Genomic DNA, 11,844 nt, shown 5'->3' with positions numbered 1-11,844 from the left:
ATTATGGCAGCACCCGGGTCTTCACTCAACCTTCTTTGATCCGCTCCAGGTATTGACTAGATCCGTTCAGATCTGCTCCTTGTTTCTGCTTAGCTCCTTTCCCCCGTGTAGCCCCCCCCCCAGAGTCCCGATCTATTCCAAGACTTTGTCAGATCAACTCCAGGTCTTGGCTAAAGCCACTTCTGTCCGCTCCGGTTTCTGAGTTCCCTGCCGTCTCCTTTAGTGCTACGGGCAGAGTGACCTCTAATCCACTCCAGGTTTTGGCTGAATCCGCCGCAATCCGCTCCGGGTCTTGACTTGCTCTTTTGAATCCATTCCAATCCGCTACGGATTTTAGCTGACTCCACTCCAACCCGCTACAGGTCTCGGGTCTGTCTGGCTACGCGCCTCTGTCATCTCCTTTCCCTCTGCGTCCCCAGTCAATCCCGATTCTGGCTCTTGGCTCGATCCGTTCCCAATCCACTCCGGGTCTTGGCTGGGTCCACTCCGATTCGCTCCTGGTGTTCGATCTCTCCGGCTTCTCTCTCCACGGTCTCCCGTCGCTCTGCGGCCCCAGCGAGTCCCGATCGGCCGAGACTCTCTTTCCCCTCCTTCTCTTCGCGTTCCGCTCATTTTGGGATTTCGCTAAAGGATTTACTGGAGAAGATCGGAGGAGCCCGAGGTGTTTCACCACAGACGAGGTAAATCGAAATGAACCTTGATTTCATTCATCCGTCCAGTGGTTGATTTTCCACCTGAATCATAACCCATCATTGATTATTGAAGTCAGGTTATTTATTCATTGATGATGATGATTTTCTTGTGATTGCATAATAATAACGCGATGGATTGGAAACAGACACAGTTGTCACGCCGGCTTATTTCCGACACGTTGCTCCTAGTGGAAACGTAAAATAACACGAGTGGGAAGAACACAAAGGGTTCAGGGTGCAGCTAAACTGGGAGGACTGGGAAGCTGACGGGGCACGGACAGGTGGAGGTGCCGTTATTTCACATGGTTACATGATATGATGATGCTCGGAGCAGCCTGTTTGCCCCTGGAGCAGGTGGTCTTCCGCGCTACTCTACGACATCAGACGTCACATTTTAACTAGCGATGCGATTATAATCGTTACATGAGCGAAACACGGGATGTATCTGGTCGGCGGTGCGCTGGACCGGAGGCAGGATCCGAGGAGGAGGAGGAATCAGTCATGTAGATCATGCGCGGCGGTGTTGGTTTGTCTTCGTGCCATGCGGATCTTCATGACGATATTAATTATTAAATCGATCCCGTAATGTTAATACTGCTGTTCTTGTTTATGACTTCAGGAAGCAAATTTCAGTGTGTTTGAAAAAGCCTGGGCCAGTCGATCGGGGTGTTCTGTAGCGCCTCTAACTAATCACGCTCACTTTATTCATCGTCGTGTACTATATCATTATGCATACATGCATACTACTGTGATGAACATGTGTGATGAATGATGGGGTGAGAAGCAGCGCGTCCCCGAGCGCCAGGCGCGCTCCCTGCTGAGCGCGCCGCGAGAGTGTGTCATCGAGAAGTGTTCGATCAGCGATCAGTTTAACCAGTCAGACGGTCCCCGCGGGTTCACCTGAGTTTATTTTGTCAGGTGTGCGGGCTGGAAACATTAGATTAGGGTTCGGAGTGTGTCTGGAGAACCAGCAGCATTTAACGGTCTCTTTGACTTGGTGTTTTGTTCATAGCACACGTTGGGACCCCCTCCTGTACATCACCCTGAGCTCCAGGAGACAGGAGAGGAGACACCTTCAATCCGATTATTAACAGAAAGATTGTTGTGTGTGGGGGTGGTGTGGTGAACATGGGTCAAACATGAAGACAGAAGAGGAGAGTCAAATCAGCCTGAACAATGTAACTGTAGCACTGTGAGCGCCGGCCCCACTTCCAGTCCTGCTCCATTCCTCTTTCACTCCCAACGCCTTTCCCAGTCCCACTCTCCGATCCAGTTCCAGCCACTTTCCCAGTCCCCGTTCTTGACGCAATCCGAGTCCCAATCCCAGACCCAATACCATTCCTAGCCCCAAACCTAATCCCAGTCTCATCCCCTTTCCCAGATCCACTTCCAGGCTCGGTCCTGTTCGGACCCTGCTGCTGTTCCCGGCTCAGGCCCGCAGAAAGGCTCACTGACGACTCCTCCAGGCAAACGGCTTCTCTGAATGCCGCTGAACACTTTTGATTGATCAAGTGAAACTTAAGGAGCAGAACTCATGTACTTTACACAGTTAATATTTTTGTGATCTTTGCTCACTTACATTGATACCTGTGTACTCCGCTGCTCCTTGCCTTCCGTAGACCCTGGGTGTCTTTGTAAATCCTGCTAATAATAGTCTCTTCCTCCTACACACCATCAACTTCATCTGCAGAACAAGTAAATTTATCAGAACGTCTCTTTGGTGGCTCCGTGGCTGCTGGGATTTACTTGTCTTCTTTCTCTCGGACTCTGTGAAACATGCTGCCATGTAGGAGTGGCGTTTTCCTCTTAACAAGTGCTGTACCTGGGAGCTTTGTTGGTTATGTTGCTGTTTGAACTGTAAGGAGAAAATTAGTTTCCTCTGCTGTGAGTTCCTCTGCTGATGGAGCAAGAACAAATTTTCATTTTGTGAAGTCTGTTAAGGCCCATCTAGCATGCTTACAGGACCCAATCACTCCTTACACCCCAGCAGGAGCACCTTGCTCCTCTGCCTCTGGCCACTTGGTGATCCCACTCACAAGGGCCCAAATTTGGAAGTCCACTGGTTCTCAAGTTTGTCCGCAATCTGGTGGAATGGGCTCCCTCTTTCCCTCAGACCTGCTGAATCCCTCCCAGCATTCAAGAAGGATCTCAAACCTATCTCTTTCAGAGCCACTTCTCTCCTGTATCCTGACAGCTACATAAATGAGTCCAACACCATCTGCTATGATTATGTACGTATTTGCTATTTGAATGTCACTTCTGCAGGCAGCTACTTGAGGGATGTGAACTAGCAACATGCTGGTATCCGACAGACAAGTTGAATGCTGACAATCCTGTGTATGTGTCTAAAGCTCTTCACCTGTTGTTGATGCACTTCTCTTTACTCAGCTGAACCATGCAGTAAGTTATCACTGCACGCAGAGGTTTTCCATCACTGGAGAAGCACAGCAGAGAAGCATGTGGACTTTAAAGTACAGTGGCACAGTGATTAGCACTGCTGTCTCACAGCACCTGGGTGGTGTGAGAGGATGTGGGTTTGATCCTCGCTCAGTCTGTGTGGAGTTTGCATGTTCTCTTGGTGCTCTGGTTTCCTCCCACACTCCAAAGACATGCTGCTCAGGTTCCCTCATACTGTGTGAGTGACACAGAGAGAGTGTGTTCCACTGATGTATGGATGAGTGACTCATTGTAAGTAGTGTATCTAGCAGTGTAAGTCACCTTGGTGAATAAGGTGTGTGGGCTGATAACACTACGTAGAGTTCATTGGAAGTCGCTTTGGAGAAAAGCGTCTAATAAATGAATAAATGTAAATGTAATGCCATTGCAGGAGATGTTCTGCAGACATTGAGGTACTGCATATTTAAATTTTGTGTTCTTTCAGAATTGAATTACTTCTCTTTTTTGCAGCCCCCCCCGCTCCCCACAGATGCCCCAGTGCGGCATTCGCTAGATGCGTTCGGGGCAGTTCTCTATGCTGCGTTCCCAATTAACGCCGCAGGATACAAATTCTTTGTGTGGCACTAATTGTCACTGGAGCCAGAGGGGAATCGGAATTGTCATATTACGTTGGTGCGCATGTCTCTGAGGGACCGTCCAAAATACAGCATGAGACATGTCAGCTCTTCTAGAGAAAATGACTTTGTGTTGAGTGTTAAGCCTCCACAGAAAGAGAAGACATGGCACTTTTTTTGTAACAGCGAAGGCTTCTCTGAATACTCACCGATAAATATTTCAGAGCTGGACCAAGGAAGTTATTAATATATGATGGGATATTTTGGGGCCCGATTGTGCGTGCTTGTTGCCCCCGGAGTCCAACATGTTGTGCCTTTGGAGTCCATATCTTGCCATTAGTCCAGTTCAGAGGTCATCTGTGTAGCACTCACACGGTTCCTCACGCATGTTATAGTGACAAAGTGCGGTGACCGCATCACCGCTGCCAGAGCTCTGCTGGGAACCCAATGCCGTGGACTGCAGGCTTCAGTGCGGCAAGGTGTTAGGTTTTATTCAGGTGAAGAGAAGTAGCACAGTGTGTGTCCACCTCCAGAGATTGTGGCCTCCACCAGCCACGAACACTGACTGGGAGCACTGGGACATGTGAGGCTGGAGACACTGAGTGGAATTTCAGTAACTCTCTGTGAAATGATAATTTCATGAAAATTCTCTATGTGAATGCATATCTTTCTCTAGTTACTTTTATGCCATTATCCATGTGGTTAAATTTCCGTCTCTGTTATTTGAAATGTACTTTGTGGATTATTAAGAACGAAATCGACACACTTTTGCTCAGTGAACCTTCTACTTCTTCTGGAATGCTTCTACTGGATCACTTCCATCAATTCTGTTCCCATTTTCCCAAGTAAACCCTTGCCGCTTTGCAGTGTTTTTCGAGGCTGAGCGTCGTGCTTGTGTGAATGTGTGTTTGTCCCTGTGAGACGGGAGCCCACTGACGCTCCGGTGCTGCAGTACTAGTGTTAGCGCCCGAGGCCCACAGGCCTGACGTGCTCTGAGCTGACAGGTCACTCCCAAGGAAGGGGAGGCTGCGGAGGGTGTGTATTGTCATTCATCAGGGCCCAGTGAACCCAGCATCTCCGTTGAACTGGAATTATGCCGTTTCCCTCTTGCAACTGCATCCTGTGCAACCAGAGGTAGGCGTCACGTTGCACTGTGTCTCTCATGAGGGGGTTCCTCAAATCTTGATGTTTGAAATCATTTGCATGGGGCCTTCTGTCCCATGCACAACAAATGCTGAGTGCCTAGGGACACACACACACACACACACACACTGCTGGTCTCTGGCTGAAGCTACTTCTGTGGGAGATGAAAGACACGATTTTGTCTTCCAGCGATGGCTGTGCAGCTCCCCACTGGTGACGAGTGCAGAAAATCAGCTGAAAGGACCATCCAGATATGGAGGTGGCAAATAACACAGTGCCACGAAGTGCAAAAGGGAGGAGAGGGGTCACATTTAGGGGTGGGTGTGTATGTGTGGTATGAAAAAAAAGGTTTCCAACATCAGGTATATCAACTCATAGACTAATGTACAAAATGTAAACACACACACACACACACACACACACACACACACACACACTGTCTGAACCACTTGTCCCATATGGGGTCATGGGGAGCCAGAGCCCAACCTGGCAACACAGGGCATAAGGCTGGAGGGGGAGGGGACACACCCAGGACAGGACACCAGTCCACCCCAAGGCACCCCAAGTGGGACTCGAACCCCACACCCACCGGAGAGCAGGACCCAGTTCAACCCATTGCGCTACCGCGCCCCCCCTTACAAAAATGTATAGTATGCCATAAGTGCTTTGGGCCCTTGGTGATCCTCTAACCGTACTGCATGAATACATGTTTAGTGTAAGGAACTCGTGGAGAGTAGAGTGGAGGCCCCTCCCCACAACCAAGCATTTTAACTTTTTTTGGGCAGCGCTGCCAAGCTCTAACTACTCTGGCACTTGTTGGTCTTTACTGAACAACTAAACACAGTGACGCTCAGAAACACAAATTGGGAAACTGCATGTATTGATTTTGATGACCAAAACTAGGCAGCCAACTGGCATTATTTTCTCTGCACTTCCTAATTTGATTCAAATTGTAAAAATGATTGACTGCAGATGGTCTCCACAAACTCCTCTTCGTGACCAATTATTGACCGATTCATCCCACAAACATGTGGAATGTTCCTCATCTTGTTATTAATCACCGTCACTCAGGAACTCCATGTATGTGAGTTATAAACACTGTGGGAGTGAATTGAATTAAAGCACTTCCCTACTCCTGTTTTGTTTCAATGCTCTCTACTGCCACCTATTGGCCCGGAGGATAAACACTCGTCATGATTGCATTGCTACAGGCAAATTTTTGGACAACAGATAAACAAAGTAAATGCAAGTAAATACCAATAAATAAACTGCAAAATGGAACTCACTAGTGTGAGCCACTTTATTTGACTAAGGGACATCTTTTCAGAGCTGCAAGCTATCACACACACACATTGACTGAAACCACTTATCCCAAGCAGGGTCGTAGCAAGCCGGAGCCTAACCTGGTAACACAGGGCGCAAGGCTGGATGGGACGCCAGTCCGCTGCAAGGCACTCCAAGCAGGACTCGAACCCCAGACTCACCAGAGAGCAGGACCTGGCCAAACCCACAGCACCACCGCACCTGCTAAAGTGTAAATTCTACCCCAACATGAAACACCCTTTACCTTTATTTAATACACCGTCTGCCCTCAGAGGGATGGAACCCAATTCCAATTCAGTCACAGACGGCCATACAAAATTACTAAGCTGCTATTTTAAAGTGAAACTTCATGAAGACATTTTTTTTTGCACTCCAACTGTTAAGCAAAGTGCTTTAGTCACGGTCTGTGGTCTGGACAAACCTTGAGAGATCAACCACGCGGTCAAGAGGGACCCAGCTAGATGTCAGCATTCAGAATTAAAATGTGTTTTTATCTATTGGTTATATATTCCTCCCCCACGAGGCTCCCTGTGCATTCGGTGATCTTGCAGCTGCCCTGCTGATGCTCCGCCCACCAAGAGATGGTGAGAACACGGGTCTGATCTTCCGGTAGGTTGGCTGTTGTCGACAGCTACCAAAAGTACAGATCCTGCATTACGTAAGGGCCATGCCATGGGTAAGCGTAGGAATGGCGGAGGAGTCATGTCGGCTCAAAGGGACGTCACACCCCTGAGTGGCACACCCTTGGGTGCCACACCCCCATGTGGCCATTTCAACAGATGTCTGGGCGCGCTTGTAGCTGGTCCTCTCGGACTTGTTCCTTGTCCTGGTGGGCGGAGGATGACTCAGAGAGACGCGGCAGCGGCGAGCCGACAGCGCATCCATAGCGAGGGAGCTCAGCTGTGTCTCAGACAAACATAAACGCGGCGATCTGACAAAGAATGTGACATCACAGAATATGGATGGAACGTGTTTACCTTTACGTGCGTCACAAGTGCGTAAAGCAAAGTCGGGGGAGGTTCACGAGCTTAATTAGAAGCAATCGTTCCAGTTTTAGTCTCGTCACGGCCGATGAAGCAAATAAATGAATTGTTGTTGGTGAGATTTCCCGGTCGGGCTGTGACCCAGTAACATACTATTGTCCTACATGATGCATGTTACCTGGAGAGCTCCAGGTGATCCCAAGTTCCCCATGAAGGGGTTCATCTCCAATGCACCCCGTGATCCACTGAGTCACCCTGGTAATGGCAGGGCACGTGTTTGCCCCACTGGGTGAAGGAAGGTGAGTGACAGGGGTTGTGTCCTCAGGCGACATGGTTAAGTGTCCTTACCTATTTCAGGTATGCCAGCAGACAGCAGGCTGAGAAGGCCAGGCTATAAACGGACAAGAACAGACCCTTCAAACGCCCTAAGAGGGTTTAACAGCCATGAGCCTTCTGTCGGATTGGAAAGTGAACTGGTGCTTTAAAGTGCGGCAACCAGGCCCGAGGAATCTTGAGGGAGCAAGAGCTCGTGCTTCCTGGAGCAATGTCACCTCCTGGACAAATTGGCCGTTGAGAACGCTGCGAGAAGTGTGAACAAGTGTACAAGTGGACATAACATCCTCTCAATGAACTATATCAGGCCTTAAATGAATATAATGAAAAAGAGTAAAGGAGTGCAAGACAGAGGCCACTAAAAAATCTGTTAAGCAAAAATTCACTGTAGTGTGACATGACAGTGGTCATTAAAAAATCAGTGTTAAATAAACAAAAAATTCTGTCTAATGAGACAGTGGTCATTTTAAAAAGAATCAGCATGAACACAAATAAAATAAATTTAATTTACATTTATTCATTTAGTTGATACTTGTCTCCAAAATGACTTGTTAGGCTCCCTACCATTATTTGCTCATTTATACAGCTAGTCATTTTTACTGGAGCAATTCAGGGTAAGTACCTTAAAAAAAATACACCTAAATAAAAATTTTTATTGTATTTTAATATGACTGTGGCCATTAAAAAAAATCAGACTTTGACAGAAATATAGTGTAATAATTTGGAGCACAAACATGTGTTTGGTTTTATTCAACACTGAATTATATTAACACTTCTCACTGTAAGACTCAGGAATATGACACTTTTGTGTTTCAAAGAGTTTGATTAACAGATTGATTTTAAATGGTTAAAAGATTTTGACCTGGCCAAAAAGAATCTGCGTTGACAACGACTGGGAGTGGCAGGTGTCCGCACTGAAATAGACACTCGCTGAAATGTGTCTCCCTCACCAGGGAAACAGTGCAGACTTCCAGGCTTTAATGTAAAAGTAAATTAATTTCTACTATATTAAGTAAAATATATCTATTTGCATCTTGGTAGAAACAGTGTCGTTTCTTTAAATTATGATCCAGCACAGGAATGTGACGGCCTCTAGTTCGGCTACCTTGGCCGACCCTCAGGATGTGCGCATTAGACATTGCGCTGGTCAGTTGGGGGCGCAGCGGTTATTGCAGCCGCCTTGCAGTAGAAGGACCCAGGTCTGAATCCCACCTCCTGCTGTAGTGCCTTTGATCAAGGTACTTACCCTGAACTGATAGTCAAAATTACTCACCTGTTTAAATGGGTAAATCAGCTTGGTGTACAAACCCTCATTGTAAGTCACCTGGGAGAGAAGTATCAGGAAATAAAGACTGTATTTTTAAGTTGAAGACACCACCACAGCTTTTCCCAGTGCCTGTGATCACCAGGCATCTATAAAGATGTGGTTCAGGCGTGGTATCCTGCCCCAGAGATCCTGCTCTGGTGGGACTCAGAGCACCTCTGTTCAGGACGTTGCCTGAGGTTGGCGCTCATGGCTGATTTGTTCTGCTCACTGCCTTAAGAGCCGTGCCGCCTCACTATAATGGGAATATTCATGAGCAGACAAGCGCAGAGCCCATTTTAATTCACTATGATTGGCATGTACAGCGATGCTCGGTGCATCAGCAGGAACTTGAATTGGGATCTGATAAGTAGCAGTCCCACTGCTCGTGAATATTCATGAGACGCACGTTCGACAGAACTCCACAGGTTCACTGCTGTGTGGACAAGGTCCTCAGTGCCTTCAGTGGTTCTACTTTGTTTCAGTTTCTTCTCAGTTGGCGGCTGGCTGGGGGGGCGTGGCCACCTGAGGATACGTTTCTCACCAAGAGAATGCACAATTTGTGTTCTTTTATTTTAAATTTCTTCTTTCCTTTCGAATATTTTACATAAACACCTCTGCGTAGACGACTACGCTGCCTCATTATGTTACGAACACAGTTATAAATGTTTAAAGATAAGCATTTTCCAGTTCATTCTTTTTTTTATTATGTTTTCTTTACTAATGATGGGGTACGGTGGCGCAGTGGGTTTGGCTGAGTCCCGCTCTGTGGTGGGTCTGGGGTTTGAGTCCTGCTTGGGGTGCCTTGTGATGGACTGGCATCCTGTCCTGGGTGTGTCCCCTCCCCCCTCCAGCCTTACTCTATGTGTTGTTGGGTTAGGCTCTAGTTGACCGTGACCCCGCTTGGGGTATATGGTTTCAGACAGTGTGTGTGTGTGTGTGTGTGTGTGTGTGTGTGTGTTTGTTTGTTTGTTTGTTTTCTTCACTTATCTACTTGATAACATTTCTGGTAGTGGAGTGAACTTAATATGCATTTACCCACCGAGCCAACAGACGGCAGTAAAGAGCACCCAAGCAGAATAGGAGTGTTGGACTGCCTTAATTCAACTCACTTTTACATTGTTTACAGCCCATGTCTGGTGTTTCTCAGTGTCAGTGATCAATAACTAAATGAGAAACTTTGTACATGATAATGGGATGAATTGGGTGGTGCTGGATACAAAAGAATCAGGGGACATCTGTATTACTGACAATTTATTGATTGTGACTGAGTGGTAGAAGTGACTTTGGACTTATGAACAAAATGAGGGACATACTTCTGGCCCAGCTGTAATTTGAGGAGCCAGTGTTGGGTATTTCACTGGTTTTTCCAGCTGAATGTAAAAATTAGGGTCCTGTTTCAAAGGTTCAGCATTATCACTTTCTGTCCTAGAGGGCAGGAGGCACCTTTTCAAAGGGTTGACTTCAGATGCACATGATGAGCAAACATGACCAAACTGAGCAGAGTCACTTTCTCAACGGTACAGCAGCAGTTCCTCATTAGCAGCTTTGAGCTTCTTGCGAAAACCATGGTGAGATGGCGATGAGGAGCTCTTTGCCTTTTGCGCGTTTTCCACAGTGTTCTTGTTCCACATCTTTAACTATTTTTCCAGGCCACAGAATTGAAGAGCTGCCTAAGCACTTCCTGCCAAACACACAGTGTTTGAGGGGTCTGCAATGATGTGTCAGCTGAGAAAACTTAATCCACATGGGTGTCAGTGACGTCCGCCCATCACAATCGCAATCTGGCTCCATTGCTGTGATTACGGAACTGCCACTGGTCCTTAGACCCCATTACTGACGCCTTCCCTCTGATTCTGTCACCAGACAGTGGCGCTGTGACTATAATGCCAGTTGGGCTGCTGGGGGTCATATCTACAGTATGGACTGATGATGGTCAGAGCTGTTACCTTGCAGTGGTAGGTCTTCATGCTGCAATCCCTGCTCCCACTCTAGTACACTTGATCAAGGTACTTTCTTTGAATTGATACAGTAAAAATTACCCTTCCATATAAATGGGTAAATTAGTGTCAGTGCTTTAGATGTAATGCGCTCTTTGTATTGTTCTCTGTGTGTGCTAAATGAATAGATGTAAATATAAGTGTAATGTACAGACCTCACATAATAAGGTAATTATCTTTGTTTCTATTATAATCTAAGGTGAATTTATATCGTGAAGGTACAACAGATGTTTTTCAATTTGGATTGAACCTTCTACCTTAGGCTCTTGGGTCTAGTTCCTTGGCCACTGCACCAGCTGCTGCCTGGTGGCTACATCTTGTTGTTATCTTGGTTTCCTCGGTGATACAGCCTTCCTTTCAGCCACATCTTATCGCCTCCAACAGGACTGTCTGCAGGTGCGAAGCACGCGCTGCTGCCTCCGGGCCTCGATCCCGCTCCCTCCCCCCCATCTGCCACGTGGCGACACCGTTTGCAGAGTATAATCTGTGGTTTCAGAGCAAGTGAAGTCAAGAGGATTTGGGTGTAGCCTGCAGCGGGCCTGTACCACACCGCTCCGCTCTGACGTCTTGCTCGCCGCTGCGTGTGAAATTGCTTCCGAAAGTGTTGTGTTTTCACATTCTTGATGTGAAGACTAGTGCCACTTTTCTTCTCCCGCTTTACTGGGTTTTCATAGTGAAAGCCAAGCCCTTTTATTTGATGGAGGCAGCAGGTGACGTAGTGGCTACTGCTGCCGTTGTGCAATCAGAGGGTCATGGGTTTTAATCCCCACTCCTACTGCAGTACCCTCGATATCAAGGTACTTGCGCTGAATTGATACAGTAAAAATTACCTTGCTGTTTGAATGGATAAATCACTGTAAGTAGCTTGGTGTACAGTTTGTAACTTTGCAGAAAAGTGTCAGATAAATGAATAATAACAATAGATCCAGTCTGACATTTTTTTGGGATTAGTCCTGTGAAAATGGGATGTAGACGATGAAACGGAGTTAACGGGTTCATCTCGGATCAAACGGATGTGGTGATAAAGGTGATGGGCCGTGACCGCGGTGCGCTGGC

At 47.1% G+C, this 11,844-nt stretch overlaps 1 protein-coding gene across 3 annotated transcripts in view; it reads left to right on the top strand.

Moving 5' to 3' along the window:
* The first annotated feature begins 537 nt into the window (after positions 1-537).
* Positions 538-11,844, top strand: part of dlgap1a (discs, large (Drosophila) homolog-associated protein 1a) — a 69,399-nt gene continuing 58,092 nt past the window's right edge. For all 3 annotated transcript variants that reach the window (XM_029253758.1, XM_029253757.1, XM_018757458.2), the window contains exon 1: positions 538-680. The gene's annotated coding sequence lies outside the window, so the exon portion shown is untranslated. The remainder of the gene's footprint in view (positions 681-11,844) is intronic.

Source organism: Scleropages formosus, chromosome 7, assembly GCF_900964775.1.
Source record: "Scleropages formosus chromosome 7, fSclFor1.1, whole genome shotgun sequence".
Lineage (NCBI taxonomy): Eukaryota > Metazoa > Chordata > Actinopteri > Osteoglossiformes > Osteoglossidae > Scleropages > Scleropages formosus.
Note: the sequence above shows the minus strand (reverse complement) of the source record. Positions and strands in the feature narration are given on the sequence as shown.